An 18,564-nucleotide genomic window follows, 5' to 3' on the forward strand; every position below is an offset into this window, starting at 1 on the left:
GCAAACCCCCTGAGGGCAAGGATTTTCTCCTGTTTTATTCACTACTTTATCTCTGGCACCTAGGACAGGGCCTGGGGTATAGTGCTCAAAAAATACTTCTAAGAATAAATGGAATGATGGCTAAATAGAGCAACCGAACGACCTTTTAAGATCTCGTTTTATGCCACAGTTACAAAATGCATGCTCAAACCTTAAGCCAAAGCAGCAAAGTTATTTAGTGTTGTGACTCTTCTTTAGCCACTAGGTATTTCAAAATAACATATTAGATCTTTTTTGACAAATTTGCAAATTAAGAATCAAAGTGACTATACCTGCCACCTTCATATCGAAACTGTGCATGTGAATCTTAATACATGGCTCACGAGTTTTAGCAGCACTGACCTTGTCACTTAATCAGCAAAACTCTGGGAGCCAGGGAGACTTAATACAATGTTTAGGTGGAAATAAATTACTACAAAGGATTGGAACGACCTATCTCAATATGAATCTGAGAAGATTTTTTAAATGGTCAACTTTAAAGGACAATGGGGTGATGTCTGGGACATGAATAAATTCACACCCCAATCCTGAAGTGAAGTTTTGAGAAAATTGAATGACTTCTGTATAGCACCTTTTGTAAATCTAGCAGAAAACAAATTCATATCAATGCCAAAGGCAGAGTGAATCTTTCTCCAGGAAGTGCTAATCCTATAATAAACCTGTTGAAGAGACAGGTTTAATGTTCACCAAGGCTAAGTGTTTAAGAGGTCTCCACGGTGTAATTTGTCACTACTACAAGTTTCTGCTCTCCTTTAAAAGCCATGAAAATTGCTCCACGATCTCACTAGGAACTAGGCTGCTCATGTCAGGACCATGGTATACAATTCATTTCTATTTTCATAGCATTTCTTTGTTTATTCCTTATTGAAAAAACATATTATATATACTCCAAAGCCACAGGATATAGTCATATGAATATTCAAATGAGAAAATATTTTAAAACTCACACTGCTTGACTATAATAAACTAAGTAAAAACAGCATTATATTGTTCATGTGAGAAGGCACAACAATGTAAATAGAAGGTTTCAGCTTTAAATGGGAATGAGGAAAGTGGTCATGGAACTTTTATTTCCAACCTAATCCACAATTAATTATTTACACATTCTTAACACAGTGACTATATTATAGTCCATGAGATTTATTCAGAAATTCTATAAGGTTGAGCATCATATACTTGTAAAGGAGAACATGTGCTATATTTACCAAGTGCATTAGTTTTCAAACTTATTGTTGCAGGAATCTAAAGACAACTTTCTTTTTTTGTATTTACATGTCAAATACATAAAAAGAGTAAATAAAAGCATAGTTGGTAAAGACTTATTTTTATTTTTTTCTCTTTAAAAACAAATCAATTTAAGAACTTGTGTAAGTCTACATGTACAAGCATGAGTCTTTGATGCCAGGGTCTATTTTCAGGGAGAAATCAATTTACAACAATACTATTTATTAATAGTCACAAGAGGACTGGTAAGGTCTGAGGAGCTTTCTATAATTAATGATAAACTGGAACCTTTCTTAGATGTCATTTCAGAGCATCCTTTGGTAGAGTTTTAGTGAACGTGTTAGGAGGAGATGTGCTAGTTTTTTAAAATTCCAAACTTCCAACGTTTGATTAAAATTTCAGATTTTTTCCAGAGACTACTTGCTTTAGAAATGGAATTTGATTTGCTTCCTACCTCCCTTGTCTTCATTTTATGAACCATATATGATGCATAGGGCAGTAGCTGGGCACATATGCTGCATTCCCAAACTCACGTACGGCCCATATATTCAACAAACTTTCATATATGACCTTAGCATATCAGTGACACAATTGTTGGTATCCATTAGCTCTTCAAATAGATTTTTCATAGCTCAAAGTAAGAAGCAGAAAGCAATGTGGCAAAGAGCAAGGCATAGCAGGTGGGCTGGCACGGAGTGAAGGGCTGGTCATAAAAAGAAATGGGGAAGATGGAGGCAGCAAGCCAAAATGTTCTTATTTGTTGTACAAAACACAACTCTACCTAGAACTTGAAGAGTTAAATATGAGTGGGCTGTTGTTACGGATGCTGAAAACCAGATGGGGCACTGAGAGCTGCCAGGGTAAAGAGCCCGACACTTAAGCTTGCTTCACCGGTGAGGAGTTAAAGTAGCTGGCATAGTCTCGCATGATCTAGGAAGGGGCCCCAGGACCAACACTGCATCACATCTGTGAGCTTGGCCAGGGAGCAGGGCAACTAAGAGGTAAAATTAGAAGAGAGGCACCTGATAACAGAAACCAGGCATGCACCAGGGATTTGGCCAAGGACAAACATTCACAATCTAGGATGGGGGAGGGAGACATTCCTCCTCAATCTGTACATAAAGGAAATCTCCTCTCTTTTATGCATGAGCCTCCTGTGCCTGAAATGGGGGGGGAAACTTGATTTCTCTCTCCTTTTCTTCTACCACTGATGGTCCTCCATCCCCTCTTGATTTCCAGGGATGATGCAGTCCTATAACTCAAACCTGATTTGGCTCAGATTTACTGAGTCCTGATTCAATTCAATTTCAATAACTATGCAACACCTGCAGAATACAAAGTTCACATTTCCTGAGACCACACAGGTAGGACAGTACTGCTGGAAGCCAGCAGAGTGAAACATGGATCCTGAAGCTCGGGGAAGGGACCTGGGTATCACCAGACAGATTTTGAGCAAAGATGCCTGCCACTGGCTTCCGCCCACAGGTACCAAGGGATGACAGGAAAGCCAGAGAGGGACCAATAACACCTACCTGATGATAGAGTATGAAACATTTTATTTCCAAAATGGATTGAGGTCAGAAAGAAATGCCGCCAAGCATGCTGACTCCTTGAATGCGGAAGGTTTGCAGTGTGCGCTGTAGGCACTAGAGTCACTAATGTGTCTGAAGGTCCACAGGACCATTTCACCATGTAGTACATTATGTCTGAAGAATCAATGTCCCAGGGCAAAGAAAGATGAATACTGAGCTTTTCAATTATCGTTTTTTTTGCTCTAAAAATATTTCTCCCTTCAAACAGATTCAAAAGCAATATGATATTGTTTTCATTATGGTTAAGAAGATGTTCAGTCTACGCAAGTATCTCACTCAGTTCAATTCCACTGGGTAATAACCCATTGCACAGAAGACTATACAGACCCCGAAACACAATGGGTTAATAAAACTCTCCCTGAGAGCTCAGTGAATGAGGATGAGATATCTTTAGCAATTGACTTGTCGGTTTAACAGTCAAGCTGCACCCAATTTCTTTAAGATTGACATTTTTTTTTTAAACCAACATATTCTGTCAGTAAGTGCATGGATTATGGTATTGTTTTAAAATAAAATTTCCTGTCATTCTCACATCTCCAGAAATATAACAGAAGCAATTCTAAAAGCCCAGCTTCCTCATATTCTGTAAAATAAGGAACCAGAGTCAGTTTACTACAACAGGCAACAACCTAACTTCAATCTCAATTACCCAAAAGGCACAGGGTCATCTGCCACCTTTGAAAAAATAGGCCTGCACATAAATAATGTGATTTCAAGAATAAGCTTGGAGACTTCCCAACTTCTTGGGGGCAGAAAAGAATATTCTCGTAGGACATAAAGCATTCATTCTGGGTTTTGAAATAGGTAGATTCTATCTAGTGCCTAAAGCACTCCCTACTAGTCCATATGGTGTGCAGAGAAGCCTTGTCAGTCCCATTGTAGTGGCAAAGCCATTCTGCCAAACCCAATTTTACATGAAAGGCCAATAAATAATAAAATCAAAAGCAGCATGCCTCTGTAGCAATGGGTATGCAAGTGTATCGGGGGTAGAAGGCGAGGGAAGGGATAAGGCTGGAGTTTAAATAGTGTTCGTGCACAAAATATGTTTCATCATAAATATTTGTTAAAAGGAAAAATGACCTATCATTTCAGGAAATGCTCTCAAGTCGCATGGTGTGTTCACCTCAAATATACCCAGCCTGTCTTTCCATCTGGTGGACTATTATGACATTTTCATCATACTCCTCCTGGTTTTGCTCAGTAGACCAGGGAATGGCCAGGGTGCTTGAGTCATGAGAATGTGTGGATTTATAATGAGCCTTTAATTCCTCCTGTTTGTTGGCTGGTTCACGTGGTCTTAACTCTCAGGTATTCCCAGATACAGTTCCACAGCTGCCTGGCACACTGACCAAGAGTGCATGCTCCTGGCATTCCCCAGCCCCTGCACTTAGTGCTCCTTTGTCAGGAAACCAGTGGTCTGAAAACCTCGGCTTCTACTACCGAGAGGCTGTGTCTTTCCCAGACTTTTATATTATTACTGCAGTGAGATAAAGTACATTTTTTTTTAAACTAGAAAGAGTTAAGTTTCTTCCCTAAAACACTATGGTACTTGATATGCTACATTTATTTTCAAGGACACAGGATTCTTAATATCCATTCTTTTACTGATTCTTTCAACAAAAAATTTATTGAGCGCCTACTCTGTGGGAAGCACTGTCCTTGACATTGGGGTAGAACAATGAACAAGACAGATAAATTCTTTTCCTCCATGGTGGTAACATTCCAGTGTGAGAAATCAGACAAACATACAAAATGATCACAGGAACAAGAATAAAGAAAGAACACAAGATAGGGATGAGTGTGCTAAAGAAAATTAAACAGGATGAGGTGATGCAGACGAGGGGCCAGGAAGAGGGGCTGTTTTACAGGAAGCACCGAGAGAAGTTCTAGCTGTGGAGGAGACGTGGGAGTGAGATGCGCACTGAGACTTTTGAGAGTGTTCCTTTGGGACCTCAGTTTGTAGCCTTCACCAGGAAATACCAAAAATATGAATGAAGTGCATAAAATATCTTTTTATTTGTCTGCATTTATTTGGCTTAGTTTCCACTAAAAGCTACGCTTCATGGCAGAGAGCAACATATATTTCTAATCAAGTACAAGGAGTCTTATTAGAAAAATACTTGTTACATGTAACTGAGTAAAATGTCCAGACAGCATCTGGGTATTTGCATAGAGCTTCATGTCAAATTGATAATCATTAATTAAGGTTTAGATTATTCAGCATTAACAAGGTTAAAAAAGATAAATAAGTGGCCAGGCCGGTATCAATGCTCCGTGAAATGTTCAAGGAGACAAGGTTTGGCCTTGAGGCTGCTCTATTCTCCTTCAAGAATTCTCTTTTTATTATATTCACCACCCATGTATCCAGTCTTCATACTTTCCAGTTTAGCAATTCTGGGCTAACCAGGTAATTGAAAGGATCTCTGCTAAAATGAATCTGAGGAACCCTCCTTTTAACCTAAAAGCAATTTCATCAGATGATCTGTTTTAAATTGAGTAAGCCATCCATCACAAAATTCTTGAGACCAATTTAAGAATTCAACAAAATTTCTTGTGCCTAATAACACCCTTGCTCAGCTGCAGAGGCAAGCTTAGGAGATAATATGTGAAATAGAGCAATTCTGAAATCTTTGCATTTTCTGATTTGTGTTATGGTATAATACAATGAAAGAATTGCTTTGACCCTTTCAAGTGGAACCTCAAGGACACAGATTTCATCGTTTCTTTTCCTGGAAAATTGATGTAAAGATTAAATTTACTTTGGAGTGTCCAAATGCTTCAGCAACTAAGAAAAAGAATGGATTGATTTTTTCATATATATGTCATGTAATTAAGTTCTAATTTGATAAAAGAGATGATCAAAAAGTGGTGACCATTCTGAAAGGTTCCTCAGTGCCAAAGAATTACTTATGATAGTTAGAGGGAAAAAGCATAACTATATTTCCTGTATGTAAGTCAGGTGTTGTGTTTCTGTACTAATGTTCTCACCTTTATTCTTAAAAAAGAATGATAGATCCAGTGTTTGTACACTCTTTTCACGTTTCTGTTGTATTTTGAATGTGCCACATACAGCCTTATATTGTAATTTTGGGGTGAACATCTATGCAGCAACTGCTGTTGGAGCCCTCCCGTATCCCTGCGATAATCACTGCTTCTGAAAAGGACGACGGCTCCCTGGTGCAAGCCCTGTGACAGCTGAGAGCGTGCTCTGGCCCCAGGGCGTGCCAGGACTATGCGTGGCAGTGCTTGTAAATGCCACGGAATTAACCCCCCAGAAGGGGCCCTTGGCCAACGACAGACAATGGTTAATAAATACTCCAATTTCTTTTCCCCTTGGAGGCACAACTCAAAGGCATGTTCTATGTCATCTTCCAGAGACCCCCAAGTGGGACTGAGACGCAGTTGCCCACTGTAGTCACCTGTTCATTAATGTATTCTCTAATGGCTTTCTTTTCCTGCCCTCCTTTCCGTGTCTTCCCTCATGAGTGCTTCTTGGGATAACTTCCTAAATAAACTACTTGCATTCAAATCCCTGTCACAGAGTCTATACTCAGGAATTGCAACCTAAAGTAATCTCTGTCTTAAACATGAAAAGAGACTATTAATGCTAAAGGATAGATCCAGTGCAAGATTTGTTTTCATTTCTTGTAACACCGGATGCAGTGGTTTGTGGCACTGGTAATGAAGAAGAAAGGCCCTAACACCAACGGGGCACATCCTCAATGCCATGCTCTGTGCCAAACTCTATATCCCATGGGTTCTCCTTCAACAGCCTTGTGAGGTAGACACTACTGAAGGCATAGACTTTATCTGGTTCGCTGTTAAGCTTCAACTCCTAGAATGGTAGCTAAAAAATACAAGACACTGATTGAATACCTGTTGCATAAACCAAGTTTTACAGCTGATACAGTAGTGGCTTAGAAAGGTGAGCAGCCTGCTGATGGCAGGGCTGATTCCAGAGTTGGAGCTCTTAACCCCACACCATCCTACAGGATGGCCTCGTTGAGAAAGAAGAGTAGGGAGTTCACTTAATGAATATTTATTTGCTCTGAGCTTGCAGAAGATAAATCATTTGCGGGGCTGCTAACATAGCTGCTGTCCCATCCACACGGAAATTGACATTACCCACATCTTCATGTGCTGACTGTACTAGTCATAAACCTCCGGCTACCTACATCTTTTCCCTAGTCTTTCTCCCTGCATCTCCTGAGCGAGTAAATCCACGTGTCCACCCTTGTGCACGGTAAGAGTACTCCCATGTTTAATTTGACCATTAGCATATGTTGGGCTCTCTGACAAATGTCGTACTTGTCTAATAGCTGTTTCTTACGTCAAAAGTTAGGAAGGCAGAATAACTAGCTTGCCTGTGCTAGGTGAAGAAGCAAATCTCTTCTTTATTATTGTCATTAAAAAGATAGTAATATGCAGGGAAACAGGAAAGGAAGGTACTAGAGGCAGTATCTATTTTTTTCTTCAAAATAAATTAGGGACATCTAGTACATCAAGAAAAATGTTTTTCCAGTTACTAATACACATTGTTTAGCTATGTGACATCTCTAAGTTAATGATTTTGCTGGTCCATCAATTGAAAACCCATTTATTTTGTTGGACTACTGACTTAAGTTTTGTCTTTAAAGAAAAGCACAATAAAATTACTGAAAAAAATTACATGTTTTTTAAACATGTAAAAAACCAAAACAATACATAATGTAAAAATAGTAAGTGTAAATAGTAAGGTGCAAGAGTAATAAAAAAATATGCTAAACATAAAGTCCTGGATAGAATAGGTCTCAGTGATTATTATAATGGTGTCCCTAAAGTCCTATGACTACTAATAAATACACAATACAAGAATAAAGGCAAAATCAATTTCTCTTCAAATATTTAAAATGTTAAATTTTGATGAACTAGCTATGACAGAGTAATACTGTAAATCCTGTAAATAATAACCAGTCTTTATTAATAAAAACCGTAACTACGTTACATAATGATTTTAAAATAACAGCTCAGAGCTACCTTGCCTGCTGTAGGCAGTTGGCCCTATGAGAGAAAAAATTGCAATGGTAACTCCTAATCCAGAGTTCTGTCACCCAAATTTTGGAGAGAAGCAAGTGAGTAGTTAGGACCCTTTGGAAGCATTACAGTCTTTGATTTTTGAGCATCTCATTTGCTCAATAGCTAAGAACAATCACTTCCTTTTATATAAAAGATTATGAACCAAATGTGAAAATCAAAACATACATAAAAGAATTTCTCCAGTTAATAAGCTCTCACAAGACTCTAACGGTAAATACATAACGATTCTCTACTAAATAAAACTGAATATAAAAGAGTTATCTATCACAAGGTTGTATTTTTCACTAACAGTAATTTTCTTCTGAAGAAAAGGTTCTTCAATTTCAAAGAAGTATTCTTTTTAGGGAAAAAAGCCTCAATTAAAAAAATTTGTGATAACTGACACTCAACACAACCAATCATTTTGCCTGACACATGCTCATTGGAATTCTGCATGGATTCTAAGAAGTTAAGGAGCAAGAATGAAGGAGGTACATGGCTTTTTTTCATAACATGTTAGCAATTACTCCTTTACACTCATCTGTGCTTATAACTGACCTCATTTGTCATTCAGATATTAAATATCCAAATATTTTAAGTATGGCAAGTTATATTATAAAGTGATTAATTTCTTACCATCCATCTACAGAGCGTTTAAAAATATTAAGGCTACCCTGGGGAAAGAGGTTCTTCCGTAGTTCCTCTCAACCATAACAAATGAAATTCTAAATAAGAATTAATATGAGGAGAAACGATTGCTCTTTGAGCACAGGTCTACGAAACGTGGGGATATCTTATAGCCTGGTGAAGAGAAGCGGCGTGTAGGAACACAGAAAGAGAAAACGGGGCTCCTGGGGGGCCTGCTCAAGCTCTAAGGAAAGCTTTCCACTAAGATTAAAGACGTGGTGGGGGGAGAAACGCCTTTGACTAGCTTTGCAGGAAAATACATATACAGCAGCAGTCCATCACACCCTTAGTTGCAAAACATTTATTCTTTTAAACCTTTATTTACTTAAGAGATTTTGGCTCTCGGATTTATTCTAAGAGACAAAAAGCTACTTTGATTTTTAAAAAGTCAGCAAAGATAACCTTCCCAAAATATTCCTAAATATTCCTTTTGCAGAGTTTATACTGCCTTTAGGAATCATATTGCATTTTAATTTTTTGTACAGGAATCCCAACGATTACCATTACCAAATGATCTTATAGGCTTAGATTCAAGGAAGGCACGTTGTCTGAACTTTTAATTCACCGATCAGTAGCTTCAAGTTTTTATTTTATGCAAAGGACAGAGTCTGAAGAGAAACAGGTAATGGTTTTAAAAGGATTAATACTTAACAGATTATTGCTATGAGAGCAAGAGCCACATATGCCTCGTCTTGCGAGTAAGGCTGTCTCATCTGTTCTGTGGCTGCGGACCTCCTACAGCTATGCTGTCATCACGGCAAGGGCACGCAGCCGTTTGTAGAGAACGTGCTCTTAAAGCAGAAGTTGTGTATTTCCTAATTACCTCTCTGGAAGAAGAATTCGGCGCTACAGCAGATTTTTTTTCCGAACGTATACTGACACCAGAAGAAAGAAAACCGCCTCCGTGCGCAGAAGTGAAAAATCTAAGGCTCTCCATCTTGTGCACTGCCATTTTACCATTTACCTTCCTTCACACAGCTCGGTAGAGGGGAAATAACGCAAGGCAACGAAGGTGAGCTCTCTCTACCTCAAAAGAACTTGCCGTACTGGTGGTAAAAAGAAACTCACTGTCAACATTGAACACTGTGAAGACTAAATAGGCACACTAAGGAAAGTCTTGAGAGAATTCATTTTTAAATGGCTTGTCCTTTTATTTCATTTGGGGGGAGGTGGAGGATACGGAGCCAAATGCTTTTGAAAGCCTAAATCTAATTATTCTGTGGTTTCCAATTTTTCCTGATGCTTCTTTTCCTACCCCAGTCTCATTACTTAAAATGAGTCCCATTTGTTTCCATTATTAAATCTGATAAATTAACCTAAATGCTCTAAAATTACTTTTACTGCTATTTAGTGGGAAAACATATTAAATTATTATAAAAATAATATTTAACTATGATAGGGTAATAAGTGCATGCTAATAAAAGTGAAAATATTTTAAGTATTTTTTTTCGATTTTTGAGTTTCTAAGTGCTTCAGTGGATTTTCTGGATTTTATTCTCAATCTAAGTTGTTGATTTATTGAAAATATGAACATGGTATAAAAGGCAAAAATAGGAGTTGGAATCACATACCTATGAAGTGTAATGGTTCCGAGAAATATGAGCTGATATGTTTACAGGACCCACAATGCTTACAGTTCTTTGTGAGAGGAATCAAGGGAAGGAAGGCTGTAGCAGACGGACTGTTCCATCTCTGCCCCCATGTGTGCATACATACAAAGGCAAAATGTTTCCGTGATGCCCACCCAAAAGAGACAAAGTCCAGGGGGAAGAAGGGATGGGAGCTGTGAGCTAGCGGCTGTGAAATTTTTATTCCCTATTTCCCTGCATTTTTACACCTATGAAGCCTGGATTTATATACTAATTTCTTCCTGAAAATAATGCTCTAACAACGTCATGTAAACCCTAGAAGAAAATTCAATCTATCAGCAAAGTCTGTTCATTCTACTTCTGAAATATACCTTGAATCCATTCATTTCTATCCACCTCCACATGGCCACCGTCATCTCTCCTTGCATCACAGCAACTGTCCCCTTACTGGTCCCCAATTTATTCTACGTACAACATCCAAAGTAAATTTTTTAAACTATGTCTGATCATACTTCTCTGGATAATACTAATGCCTTCTCACTGCATTTAGGAAAAAAGCCAAGTGCATCGCCACTACCTACAGAGATAGGACAGGCCAACTATTTATGTGACTTCTTGTACATTCTTCTCTCTGTCATTCCTGTTGCATTGGTCTTCCTTCAGTTCCTTCAACTCCACAAGCTCCTTCCAGTGGAGGGCCTAAGTGGCTGTCATTTCCTCAGTTTCTTTATCCAATTGTTCTTGTGGTTGGCTCTTTTTACCTTTCAGGTTGGGACTTAGATATTCCTTCTAAGAGTAGCCTTCTCTGATAATTCTGTGTAAAGTAACTGGACCACCACCCTATTTTTTTCTGTCAAAGAACATTGCAAATTCCCTTAAGAACTACTTTATTTCTGGATTTGTTCATGTTTTCATGGACTATACTCCAACACACACACACACACTCAAGTGGTAGGAGTGATTATGTGTGCTTATTCTAGGCGGCTGCCCCATAGCTAGGACAGAGCCTGCCGCTATCACTCAAGGAGCATTTGTTAAATAAATACACACACACAAAAGTGAGATGAACAGGAAGCCTGGCAGCATCCTAAAGTCCTTTTATATTCCTCTTCACTGTTACCTATTTATATGTAATTATGACCTAGAGTACAAACTGTTTTTACTGCGTGCTTATTTATAAAAGGAGACTAATGTATAGCAACTAATAAATATTGGAAAGTATATCCTGTTTTTGAAAAGCTTTATCTATACTAGTTTGTCAATACAGTATTTTCTACGTTGACATGTCCTGCTGATTGATTAAGATCTATTTATCATTTTGTAGTGCTGGGTAAAAAGTAAATAATGACATTTTTCCTTGGGGCTATTTATACAGCCTTTGAGGCTAGCCTGTGTGAACTACCACTACAGGTACCACTACCACTTAGGCTGAGCAACAGGCTGAACTGAACAGAAGGGTAAAACCCGAAGAATGGACACTCTCAAGACTTGGCCAGCCGCCCATCTAAACAGACTAGGCAGTAGCACTGACCTCAAATAGAGTCGCCTGATATTGCTCTTGGTATGAACTATGTAAGAAGCCAAGAGCTTTTTACCATTTTTGAGCTTTTTGTGTAAAAGATTTTTTTAGTTGAGTAATTTAAAATTTAAACATGCATCTTTCTTCTTTATTGCATGGAAGATTTATTCCTAGTCCTTGTAAACCTGACTTCATTCTGACGTCTGTAGTTCAAGACAGAATCTCTAGAACAGTATGTTTAATTTCTGTTAAAATTCAAAATTACCTAAGGCATGGAACTCTAGATAAATATGTACCCATGTGCTCATTCTATATGATAGGTCACATGTTTATACTTTACATTCATTAGAAATGTAAATTTAAATAATTTATCAGTGCTAATCCTATTAGAATAATTATCACTCGCTGATACACTTATTTCTTTTTGTGTCTGTCATCTTGATATAAAAGTGCCTCTCAAACTAATGAACCACAGAATAACTGGGTAACTTATTTAAAAGTGCAGATTCCTGGGTGCTACCTGCAGATCATGATTTGGTAGGTCTGAGTGGGGTCCCGGAGCCTGCATTTTTAACAAACTCTGCAGGCGAGCTGCACGCTGATGCAAAGAGGCACACGTACTGAAAGACGCTGGTCTAACCTTTTCTCCTCAGCAGGATTTTTACCCAGCACTCTGCACAGTGCCTGGCATATAAGCATCGGTAAATTTTCGCTGAATGAATTGTTCACAAGAATAGAAAGTTTGTGACTTTATGAAATATCTAATGGAATGTTCTCATTGGTATAACCTATCTTTTAAATACTAATATTAGCTAATAGTTATTTTTAAAAGGACTACATTTAAGGAATATATTTATGTTTAAAACTTTCTGTGAATACAATTAAATTGGATATTTTAATGACCGCCATGTGGCTAGCAGCAGGTGGAATTACTGCGAAGAATAGGAAAGTGCTCTCTACTACTTGATGTTTTATGAAATCCCATTAAATGGTTGGAAATAAAGTGCTGACTGTTGTCCACTGAACTCTCAACCCCAAATGTATTTAATGAAACAAATTTGATTTGTTTTGAAAGCCTTATCGTATCGCAGATCATTGGACTAAGACATTCTTTCTTCTCCTTTAGCATACGGTGAAAATGTTTTTAAGGATCAAAAATAAGCTTAAAATATTAAAATTGAACATAATTTATTTCAAAATAAGATTTATCTGTTAAAGTAAGATTAAAGAGAACCTAGAAAGAATAGCAGAGGAAAACCTCGTAAACTATCTCTAAAATAGTGGACAGAATCCAAATTACTTCTAAGCCTAAAAAATCTACCATTATCAAAAGCAAAAAGCCTATTTAGGAATATATAGGATCTCTAGTTCAATGTTGGTGGTGGACGTAAACTACGAATTCTAGTAAATGGGTGTAAGGTCATGGTTATTACGAAAGCTGACGATGGAGAGGTAAGTGGTTGTAAGAGAGAAAACAGAGCGGTATCTGAAGACAGGAGGAGGCGGCAGTAAAGAAAGGACAGGATTTAGAATCAGAAGATACAAGTTCAAAGTCTAGCAATGTGACCTCGGACAAGTTACTTTAGAGAAGTCTCAGTTTTCTGATTCGAGGTGTGAAGTGGTACTGAATGGTTTAAGGACATACTATAATCTGTTACAAATGCCTTGTAAATGCTTGACTGTCATTATTTGGATTACCAACACTGAGGCACAGAAATAGAATCCGTAAGTAAAGAATGAGTTGGAACTTTGGGAGTAGACATTTACTATCCTAAAAATTTACCCTTCATTAATCATTCCACATAGACAGTCTGGGAACAGGCATCCCAACTACTGACTTACAACAGTAAACAGGCACTTAAATTACACCAAGATAATGTGACTTAAGAGGCTTCTCCTTAAGTTAACTGGAACTCAAAGAAATGGAAAATTAAATCTGGTCTTGTTTTCCTAATTATTTCATATGTATGAGAAATTTAGGGATATACTTGAAACAATACCCTGTTCCCCAAATATGGTTTAAATATAGTCACTGAAATGCATCTAATTTGATTTTCTCACTTTTTACCAATTTGTCTTTTGATTCTGCTTGTGGGGTTTTATCTTGACTTGACAGTCCTCCTTCTGCAAAGTGTGAGGGTAGTGTTAGAAGTTTACAACCCATGCCCTGCCTGGTGTGGCTCGGTGGATTGAGCGTTGACCTGTGAACCAAAAGGTTGGTTGGTTTGATTTCTGGTCATGCCTGGGCTTTGGGCCAGGTCCCCACCAATTCGAGAGGCAGCTGAACCAACCGAACTGATGAGAGAGGCAACCAGTCGATGTATCTGTCGAGCATCGATGTTCCACTCATTCACTTTCTCCCTCCCTTCCCCTCTGTCTCTAAAAATAAACAAATAAATCATTAAAAAAAACCTTTACAACTTATAAATGATATCATTTATTCCAGTATATGTCATTCCCCTTCCGACATTGACCGTTGCATTTTTCATTTAAGAAACTTAAAAAAAAAAAAAAAGATGGGGATTGTGGGAGAGGAGGAAAGATGTAAACTCATGCCCCACATATTCAGCTTCAGACCAGAATTATATAAGGGAGAGGTCTGGGCTGTTTAAGAGAAGTGAGGACTCTGACTACTAACATAAGGGACTGCTGCTATGCTACCTTACAGCACAGGCTCAAGGAGACTCTCAGTACGCCTGTCCACTGATCTCACAGGTGCTACATTAGGAGACCTGAAAAATGCTGTATCTCTTCGTGGTACCCGAATTATTTTTTCTCTGTAACTGACTCAGATTTACTTTACTTCTTCCACTTTACATGACAAATCTAGGCTTTGGGACAGAAATCATTATCATTGTAAAATAATAATCTAAAAATAAAGTTTAAGCAAAAATGTTATTTCAAATAACATTTAACTACATATACTGCATTGTAGATTTCAGAGTGAACAATTCTAGTTTTTTGATTGCCATTCAATACATTAAATTAACATTTTACATAAATTAAATGAATCTTTTTCTTAATTTTAACATAGTAATATGAGAGAATAAGCAGACAAGAAAAGTTTGGTTATGCCTTAACAAGATAACTTCATTAAAGGTGTTCTTTCTTTTTGAAACGAGGTACATACTCCCAATGTTAAAGGTTGTTTTCTTACTTTCTTTCCTAATTTGTTTTAATTTAATTTTCTTCTCATTCTTTCACCACACACTCTTTGTTTTGCATACTGACTATAGTTACCATATCTGAAGTACAGCCCCTAAGATCCTTAGTGGGGGGAGGTGGAGGGAGGGAATCGCAGGCATTGCTATGATTACATTTCAGACAGGCCCCTGACTTCAAGAATTTCAGAAGCTGGAATCTCTTAGTGTGTATTATATTATAAAAATATGGGAATGCATTTTGAAATACTACCCTGCTTACACACATTTTATCACATACTTTAATGTACCTAAAGTCATGTTAAAAAGGTAGGTGTCAAACGCTGGCCTAAAACATATTACTCTGTGATTGGATATAAAATGTGTTCTGAAAATGTAAAATTCAAGTCAGGTGGTCTGTGAAATGAGTTGCTCTAAGGAGGTTATCATTGTCATCTGTCCACAGAAAAGAATGGTCAGTAGACCAACAAGATAATGTGTTTTGTGCAATTGTACTTTGCACATACAAGGTGCTGTATAAATAAGAAGTAGTATTTTTTATATATTACTTAAATATCTACTTCCTTACAGAAGATGCAAAATGTGCCCAGATTAGACTCTTTGGCTGGTACGTGTGAACAGCAGCCTTTAAAAATCAAGAAATCTTAAGAACTGACTCGAAAGCAATTAATGTCCATTTTACATTGGCAGGAGACCCAGCAAAGGCGTGTTAATATTAATGACTCGCCTTAGTTTTTCCGCAAAAACCAAATTAAAGCCAACAAAATAATGCTCTTGATTCTCAGACTGATTTTAAAATAAAAGAGACTTACACATACATTTCTCTCTCTCCATACACAGATACAGATACAGATATATCTATATACAGTTATATCTGCTACATAGATACAGATATATAGATACAGATAGATACATATACCTCATCTCGAAATAGTGGGGTAACATCCATTTTAAAGTGTTGTCAGTGGTAACAGAATACTTTCTACAGTGATTGTTAGAAATATGTAAGAAAGGAGATGAATGTGCTTTCAAGGTTTGCCTTAAAAATATTTTATACCCTAGTACTTTAGAAGTAGTGATAAAATAAAAGGTACATCAAATAGAATCATAATTTTTTTCTTAGACACTTTTGCAAGATGTAACCTTGTGAGCTGGCACACTACAAATGCCAGCACCAGTTTGTCCAATAGGTTCACAGGATCTCACTCCGCAGTTCAGACTGAACAGAGGAAGAAGCAATGGAGGGGAAGCTAAGATTGTATCACCATAGCAACCTGAGAGGTGGGGGAAGGCAGGGAACCGCACATCACCTGCTAATCAATTAGAACTGTTTGCTAAATTCAAGAAATCCTGGAGAATCTGGGTGGGACTGGAGATACTGCTATAGATAAGAGTTCAGTAACACACAGAAACCTAATTGGGAATTCTCTTTTCAACTTATAAAACTCAGTCATATTGTTAACACATATATTAATAATAAATAGTGTAGTTCATACCACTTTGCTATATGCCATCTGCTCCAAAGAAAACTTATTTTTTTCTGGTTGTCCCACTTTTATTTTATTTTTTAATTTTAATTGTATTTTTTCCATTAGCATTTAATCCCCTTATACTGCAAGTATGGTAGTAATTAAGAAAAGTTGCATTGATAATTTCCTTTCAGTTTGTGTTAAATTGTACTACCGGATGAGTTTGAGAATGAACTTGATTGTTCAAATGTAATATTTTATAATCTCTCATTAAGGTATCCTCTACCTGCAAGGTTTATATAACTATTTTATACTCTTCAACCAGCAAATTCTTAATAGCTTACCAAGTCAAAGTTTAAATACTTAACTAAGATTTATTTGTTTCATGTGGCAAGATTTTTCAACTTATTGATGAATGGGGTCAAAGAATCTTGTAAGTCACTTAATTCGCTATTTATTTCTTTTATTATTCCCAGGGGCTGAGAATCCTCTCCAGTTTGCTGCTTTTCTTTTGCCTTCTGGCTAACTATTCCCCCTCCCCTTCTCCACCTTCTACCTCGGTGGATCTAACAAGTATTCTTTTGTCCTACTTTTCTTGAATTTGAAACTCTACTTTAGAAGGGTGGCTGATGTGTTACACAAAGGCCCCTATGTAGGTGGGGTCTAGAGATGTGCTAAGCAGCCCATTATTTTCACAGTACAGTGATCTGCTTGTGGAATTTTCTGAAAACATTTCCAAGCGACAAGATACCAGAGAGCCTCTATTCCTATTTTATATTGGCTTTTGACCTAAAACATGGGGCCAGTAAATCCCATGTGTAAATATGAGGCTGGGTGGCAAGTCGACTTTCCTAAATATTTACAGTGCTAAACTCTCCAGGTTATAAATTACAACAGAAACAAGATGATCAGCTTTACCCACCATGAACTTGTCTTTAACATTTATTTTTGCATTACATTAAGTAGGTTAGCAGGAGTTTAGCAGTATGAAGTAAGGCAAAGAGAAACAAAAATTAGATTAAACAATTCACCACTGAAAATAACCATGGGTAAGAAAAATGGCTCAGAAAAAACACAATGACCAATGTTAGCATAGGAAAATGTTTTTTCAGTTAAAAAAGTCAAGATAAAACTTGGGTAATAAATAATTCCTATTATTAAGCAAAAATTCCAACTCTCATTTATAAACACAAAAGGGTATATATTAACTTAGTGATAAAAATATATTAGACAATGTATGTGAAACATCCAATAATCCTCTGAACATAAAAAGGCTGAGAAGCTCAGTCACCAAAGACTGAAGCAGGGATGCAAATCAGCCGCATCTCATTGAATCCGTCGTGTGCAGCAATTCTCTGAGAGCAGAAGAAAGGGCTCAGAAGCCAGTGTTGGACTGTGATTTTTGTCTTCTGGGAAACTCCACTTAACAACTCTGAATATCATTAAAAGCCTGTGAGACAGTCATTCAAGGGCTACTGCTGGCTACGTGGGAGCTTTCAGAATGCACATGCAGAAAGACAGCTCATGACTATAGATCTTTTTTGCAAAGTCCAGTGGCCAAAATGCTGCTAAGCCAACTCCAACAACATATGTTATCTGTCCCTCCCAATCATGACATGGACTTTTATCATCATGCAATAAATACTGTAAGCTCCTTGAAGGTAGAAACTGTGCCTGTATGTATTTCTATCCTGTGTTACCATGTACATTTCTGGGAGAATGGCAGGTGTGCAATAAATACATGTTGAATTGAATTGCAGCATGAGATCACGTACTTATCCTCATCAGCAGAACCCCACACACTGCTCACTGGCGGTATTGAGATTACAGGGGTCACTGGCAGCATTCTGCCTAATGGTGTGCTGACTGACAGAGTAGAAAATCAAATCAAGGAGGCCAGCATGACCTTTGAGTCGGGCAGACAGGTTGTGCACTCACTGTAGCAACAAGGTCAAGATCAAAGTGATGAATGTCCAACCTTCTAATATATAGCTAGAGAGCTGAACTGACCACTTCTAGCTATCTGTGCAATTTCATCAGTATCACCTGTGAGTAATGCTCTCGTTAATAGCGAACAATGAGAGAGGAGCGCAAATGACACAATCCCAGACTGCAGCTAAACTACCAGCCTGAAGAAATGCACTTGACAACAGGCTTCTGTGCATGACGCAAGCCTACCGATTAGACAGGAAAACAACTGCTTTATGGTGACCTGAAATGGGATTAACA

At 37.7% G+C, this 18,564-nt stretch overlaps 1 protein-coding gene across 1 annotated transcript in view; it reads right to left on the reverse strand.

Annotated features, from left to right (window-relative positions):
• The window catches only part of FBXL17 (F-box and leucine rich repeat protein 17), a 475,635-nt gene that overhangs the window by 61,703 nt on the left and 395,368 nt on the right, over window positions 1-18,564 (reverse strand). The window lies entirely within an intron of this gene.

Source organism: Desmodus rotundus, chromosome 1, assembly GCF_022682495.2.
Source record: "Desmodus rotundus isolate HL8 chromosome 1, HLdesRot8A.1, whole genome shotgun sequence".
Classification (NCBI taxonomy): Eukaryota; Metazoa; Chordata; class Mammalia; order Chiroptera; family Phyllostomidae; genus Desmodus; species Desmodus rotundus.